General features: G+C 48.5%; 1 protein-coding gene across 3 annotated transcripts in view; it reads left to right on the top strand.

The window, feature by feature from the left end:
* Nucleotides 1–4,282: 4,282 nt before the first annotated feature.
* Nucleotides 4,283–6,654, top strand: part of CLCF1 (cardiotrophin like cytokine factor 1) — a 1,651,704-nt gene continuing 1,649,332 nt past the window's right edge. For 2 of the 3 annotated variants that reach the window (XM_078658627.1, XM_078658384.1), the window contains exon 1: nucleotides 4,283–4,581. The gene's annotated coding sequence lies outside the window, so the exon portion shown is untranslated. Of the gene's footprint in view, nucleotides 4,582–5,458; nucleotides 5,526–6,654 lie in introns of all 3 variants that reach the window. The other variant, XM_078658468.1, reaches the window with a different exon arrangement.

Here is a 6,654-nt window from a genome sequence, read left to right as displayed (position 1 = left end):
AGCCTATTGACTCTTTCTATGCACGGTTAAGGAAATTAGCCGTTGCCTGTGAACTTCCAGACCAGCGCCAGGAGATCCGTGCACAGCTAATCCAGGGGTGCAGATCAGTACAACTAAGACGCCTCATTCTTAGACAGCCACGTATCTCTCTTGATGAGATCCTCGTCCTTGCGCGCTCGCATGAGCTATCCAATGCGAGAGCTGATGAAATGCAAGCTGCTCTCGACAGGCCCAGCGCACCAGCAAAAACCCCTCAAATCAAGGAGGAACAAGTTGACGCAATCAGGCGCTGGTCACAAGCACAGAGAGGAGGCCCTCGAGCCAGCTCTCGGAATCCATGTGGGAACTGTGGCATGGAACATCCGACAAATGGGAGATGTTTCGCAAGAGGAAAAGTATGCTCCAACTGCGGAAAAATAAATCACTTTGCAAAGGTGTGTCGCAGCAGTGGGAACCGCCGTTTTAGCTCGAATGGAAGAGGCCCTACACAGGCAGTGCGACAACTATCATTGGAAGATCCGGGCCCGTGTGGTGACGCCTCCAGGACAGCTTTCTGTGCTGATGATGATGATGATAACATCTTCTTCGTCTCCTATGTGGGGAGAGAGGGCTCTAGAAGACGACCACCACCGATGTGTGAGATCTCCATCGCTGGATCTCCAGTGCAAGCACTCATTGATACTGGAGCGACTGTAAATGTGATGGACAGCACGCAATATGAGCTACTATCTCCGCGCCCACCGCTGTCTCCTTCAAACGCCAAAATTTACACTTATGACAGCGACGACCCACTTCCTCTCAGGGGAGTAATCGAAGTAACAGCTGCGTGCAATGATCAACAAGTGAAGACCAAATTCCATGTGACTGGAGGCAGGCGCGGCACGCTCCTGAGCTGCCACACGGCAGAAGATTTACAACTTGTGTTCTTTGCACGGCAAGTACATGAACTACACGCAGAAGCAATCTTGAGAGATTTCCCGACCCTATTCAAAGGTCTTGGCTGTTTAAAAGGAAAAAAATTCAAACTTCACGTGGACCCAACGGTCCGACCCATGGCTCTCAGACACCGACGAGTACCTTTTCACCTACGGAAGCAAGTAGAAGAAGAATTGCACAAGCTTGAGGAGTTAGGGGTAATTGAAAAGGTGTCGGGCCCAACGCCCTGGGTATCGCCGCTTGTGATTGCTCCAAAACCAAAGCAACCAGGCGCAATACGCCTGTGTGTGGACATGCGTCTTCCAAACAGGGCAGTAAAGAGGGAGAGGCATCTGACTCCAACTATGGACGATATAGTGGCCGATCTCAATGGTGCACGCTGGTTTTCAAAACTGGACCTTAACGCCGGATATCACCAGCTTGAGCTACATCCAGACAGTCGTAACATCACGACATTCTCCACCCATGTTGGACTTCGGAGGTACAAGCGGTTAAGCTTTGGGGTGTCATCGGCGGCTGAAGTTTTTCAAAACGCCATCAGGGAGACTCTTTCAGGCCTGACAGGAGTTATAAATTTAAGCGATGACATCCTTGTCTTCTCCAAGACTCTGGAAGAACACCACGTCCACCTCCGAGCAACATTGCAACGCCTAGCTGATCACGGCCTCACCCTCCACAAAGCAAAGTGTTCTTTCTACAAGGAATCAGTGGACTTCTTTGGGTATATCTTCTCCAGAGAAGGGCTTCAGGTCGACCCGAAGAAAGCGGACGCCATCAGGACAGCTCCTAAGCCAACGTCAGCCACGGAAGTCAGGAGTTTCCTGGGGATGGCCACGTACTGCGGCCGTTTCATCCCAAGATTAGCATCCCTATCTGAGCCATTACGTAACCTAACCAAAGCAAGTCAACCATGGGTGTGGACGGCCAAGGAAGACGAAGCATTTGAGGCAATCAAAGCTGCATTAATTGACGACAAAGTCATGGCATACTTCAGGCCACACCGGCGCACAGAAGTCGTTGTAGACGCGAGTCCTGTAGGATTAGGGGCCGTCCTCATGCAAGAGACTGAAGCTCATGAATGGGTGCCGACAGCATATGCCAGCAGAGCACTGACTGCGACGGAGATGCGGTACGCCCAAATTGAACGTGAAGCACTGGCAATAAAATGGGCATGCCAGCATTTTCACCTCTACCTGTTCGGACATGAATTCAAAGTAGTGACTGATCACAAGCCCCTGGTGCCCCTATTTACGGGAACTGCCAGACTCGCACCACCCAGAATTGAGAGATGGGCTGTCCAACTCCAAACATACCGCTTTGAGGTGATCTATAGGCCTGGAGCCGACAATCCTGCGGACTTCCTATCCAGACACCCCGGATCCGGAGATACAGTCCAAATAACAAGTGACGTAGATGACGTTGAGGAATATGTCAGAATGATCTCACAAGACGCTTGCCCAGTAGCCCTGACGCTGGAGGACATTGGAAAAGCAACGGATGAAGACGAATGCCTTGTCAAGGTAAAAACTACGCTGACAAACAGGAACTGGAGAAATTTTCTTGATGGAGTTAGCGCCCTCACACCCCAAGAACAGCTGGCGAGACAACAACTGTGGAGAGCTCAGAGTGAGCTGAGCATTGGACCGCACGGCGTGGTCCTCCGAGGGGCAGCGATCGTGGTACCTACAAGGCTGCAGAGAGAAGTTGTACGCCTTGCACACCAAGGCCACCAAGGAGTATCGAAGACAAAAGGGCGTTTGCGCAGCAAGGTGTGGTTCGCCGGCATGGATGCAGCGGTGGAGGAAGAGGTTGGAAACTGCCACTCGTGCATCATCACAGGCCGGGAACCTGCTCCTCACCCGGTGATCACCGAAGAACTCTGTAAAGAGCCATGGTCAAAAATGAGTATGGACTTTGGATCATTCCCGGATGGACGACACACCCTTGTCATGATAGACTCTTACTCCCGTTTTCCAATAGTGGAAATTGTACCCACGACAGCGTTCAACCACGTCAAGAAAGCTCTGGAGAGAGTGTTCGCCATGGTAGGCCTACCAGAAGAGGTGAGGTCAGACAACGGCCCTCCTTTTCAGGGAAAAGACTTCCAGACTTATCTCGCTACACGGGGTATTCACCACAGAAAAATCACTCCGCAATGGCCCCAAGCAAATGGGGAAGTTGAGAGATTTATGCGGACTTTGAATCGCGCACTGCAAATTGGTGTGGAAAGAAAGGAAGACGCAGAAGAGTGCCTGTCACAATTTCTCAGTGCATACAGACAGACACCCCACTCGACAACACGCTGTGCTCCGGCACACCTAGTATTCAAGAAGGTACCAAGAGACTGCGTGCCAACTACACCTGCCTGGTGCCCCCCAGAAATAGATCACGAGGTCACCCAAGAACGCCGGAAGCGCACTAACGACAAAGCCAGTCAGGCAAGGAAAGCCGAAGCCAGGTCATTGGTGGTTGGAGACAGAGTGGTTATTAAGAACAGGCAACGAAAATCAAAATACGACCCAGCGTTTGAACCAGAAGTATGGGAAGTTGTGAACGTGCACGGCACCATGGTGTCGGCGTTCAGAGGCACACGAGCTGTTACCAGAAATGTATCCTGGTTCAAACGCGTCTCACGTGAATATGGGCACGACGGAACTGCATCTGAGGAAATGGAAGACGAAGAGCAGGAACCAGCACGCACGGAGTCACCAGTGTCACCGCAAGAAGAAGAAAGACAGACTTCAACGAGGGTTGTGCCAGCAAACACCGCCAGCACAGAGAACCCCTCAAGTAATGACCAGCGTTGCTCTGAGCAATCAGTGGAGACGGGGAGTCCGGAGGGTCGTCAAAGCCAAAGATATCATCTGCGACCTAATCCGATCCCCAACCAACGATTGAAGGACTATGCATGGAATATGAACTAAATTCAAAACACCTCATGGCCGGGACTATTGATCTGTGAGTTTGGAGGGATGTAGTAATGGAGCCACCCGGCCCATACACATACGCACGCACGCACGCATGCACCTTGGGGGCGGGGCAAGCCCCCAGGTATAAATAAACAGCTGAGTGACCGCTCGTGGTTCTTCGGCCCTAACTGACAGCTAGCGTTGTGTTGTCATTTCAGTCACAGTTAGGCCCCACTTTGTGGCATAGGCATCTCTTGCCCCTTGCGTCTCGGCGACGCTACAGAAGGGATCTGCTAATGCGGCTGGTTACCTGAGAGTGAAAAGCATATAAAATCGCTACAGAATATTTTGTTTTATCCATGCCCTTAAGACAGAGTCTGAGTCTCCCGCAGTAGGCCTTGGTCGACGCGCGCGCTCCCTCAGCAGGTGGCAACGGACGGGCGCGAGCTCGCCGCCTATCCGCGGACGGAGGGCGCTGAAAGTCCGAACGGTTGTTACGAGACCGGAAGCAGATCTCCCCACGAGCTCGTTTTTCCCGCCTTCTCTCGGGCAACGGAAGCCTCGCGGGAGCTCAGAGGGCGCTGTGACCAAGTTCGGGTCACGACACATCGTCTGTGCCCCCCCAGGTGCCTGTGGGAGCCTAGGGCTGTTCAACCGCACCTGCCCGGCGGCTGCACGACACGCCGGAGCTTTGACGCTCCCACGACCCTTGAGGTGTGAGACAGCAGACTGTGAGGTAAAGTGCAGTGATGGCGTCATTGTTATTAAAGGACTTTCCATATTCTTCCTTCACTTCCCTCCTTTTTGTGTTCTCCTCTCCGCCCTTTTACATCATGTATCTTCATATTTACCCTTGGTTTGCCACCTGACCGGTTTTCTATGGGCAGCACCAGTATTTTAATGCCCCCGCCGGTAAAAAAACAAACACAGTCTCTTAACACCGGTATTTTTAGCCCTTATCCGGAAATTCTTCAAACTGTAAATATAAACAGAAAGCACTTTTAAGTCTGTTATAGAGATTCGCCAACGACATCTGACTAATAAAGTAAACAAAGGCAGAAAAGCCATGTTACAAGTGTATTCATACGATTTGTATACTGTCCTATTTAATTTCACATCTAAGCCTTTGCACACTCTTAAAATGGTTGCAATTTGTCTATTCGAAAGGTGGCAAAGCATACGTAATCCACCCCGTCCTCTCCCGAGACAGACTTCTCAATTTTTCCTCCCTTTAGATTTTAACACTTTTTGTATATGCCACCTTTTTAATCTTGTAAATTGGAAGATTTCGAGCATGAAATCGAGGGAATGTAGTTTCCCCGTCGACTTCTATTTAGACACAAGCAACGTAAGGCAGAAAACAGCTCAAATAAAGTTAGTTTTAGCTTTAAAAATCATGAGTCTCCTGCCTGAATCGGGTCTGTTGGAATGTATGTCTTATATCGAACCATTCCTTCCTCTCTACTGTGTTCCCATTTCTTGTCCGTTTAACGCCCCTTTCTTTAACCTTCCCCTCATTCTTTCCATACCTCCTGTCTCTGCCTCCCTCCCTCCCTCCTCGCATATTTTCTTTCCTACCTTCAGTCGTTTTTCTTTTTTCCTCTTTACTCCAGTTAGGCTGTGACCACTTACCTCAGAGTAATGTTCTGAAAGGCGTATGATGAAATTCTATAAAAAAAGGTATTTTTCATTACTTAAAGATTTACAATGTGTTAGTTTTCAGGATACAGCCCAGGAATGTGTATAAAACGTTAGGCTCGAGAATTTGTGATAAGTACGAGTTTTATGTAACACTTTTTGTGAGTGAGATTCACACATTTAGAGTTTGGGAGTAGCCTTCAGTCGTATCAGGCTGAATGTCACACCTGGTGAGATGAGCCTAAACGTGAACTTTAAATATGACTATTTAGAGCTCTGCTGTGTGCAGAGGAAGCCTTCACGAAGTCTTCCGCCCCAGTGGAGCCCACCTACAGACCCCTTGTACTGCTCCACTACATTTATAAACATTTAATGAATGGTTGGTGTTATTTTGAGGTTTGTAACTGTTTAAATGGTGTCACTTCTCATGTCACGAATGACAGTTTTTGTGACATCACCTCCTGTAATGTCAATAAAAATGATTCTTTTTGATTCTTTTTGATTCTTGGGAATTCTCAAAACTTCAGCAATCTGCCCCTTTGTCTCTCCTAATTGTATATAACAGATGAGACCAAAAAGATTACTGCTCATGAGAACATGAACTCCTTGCTTCCTTCAGCCCTGTTGACTGATCAAATATAGTCCAGACAAATCTCTTTTGGCCTTGCCAGTTGTGATTTGTGGTCATTTGTGAAAATATGATGAATATATTAACCCATGTTGCACCAAGCAAGTGTAGAGAACAAGTCAGAGTTCACAAGTCAGGGAACAAGCCAGACTTACTCGCATTTGATCGGTGCATGATGGCCTTGAAAAGCATTCTGCTTCTTTTAGCAGCATCATTGATGGTTTTGGTATAGTATTTTGGCTGATGTGATGACTTGTCTGCATGTTGCATAGAAGGACTTCAGTAGCATGAAGTTCAGTGACAGCTGGTGATCTTTGAAAGTAGTGGTGTGCAATAATTGTCTAGAATTACAGTAAGCAAGCAAATTGAGCGAGTGCAGATTATTGTCTTGTAGGAGGATTATCCACCTCCATTGTGCCACGGTGACCTTTTTTCTTGAATGCCAGAGCCATACAATATGCTATAGCTTGAGTTTTCCATTGACTGAATCCATATATAGTAAGTTACCCATATGTCAAAAAATACAAGTGCGCCATCACAAGC

Source organism: Lissotriton helveticus, chromosome 1_1 (genome assembly GCF_964261635.1).
Source record: "Lissotriton helveticus chromosome 1_1, aLisHel1.1, whole genome shotgun sequence".
NCBI classification, from domain to species: domain Eukaryota; kingdom Metazoa; phylum Chordata; class Amphibia; order Caudata; family Salamandridae; genus Lissotriton; species Lissotriton helveticus.
The sequence above is the reverse complement of the archived record's forward strand: the minus strand, read 5'-3'. Positions and strand labels throughout refer to the sequence as shown.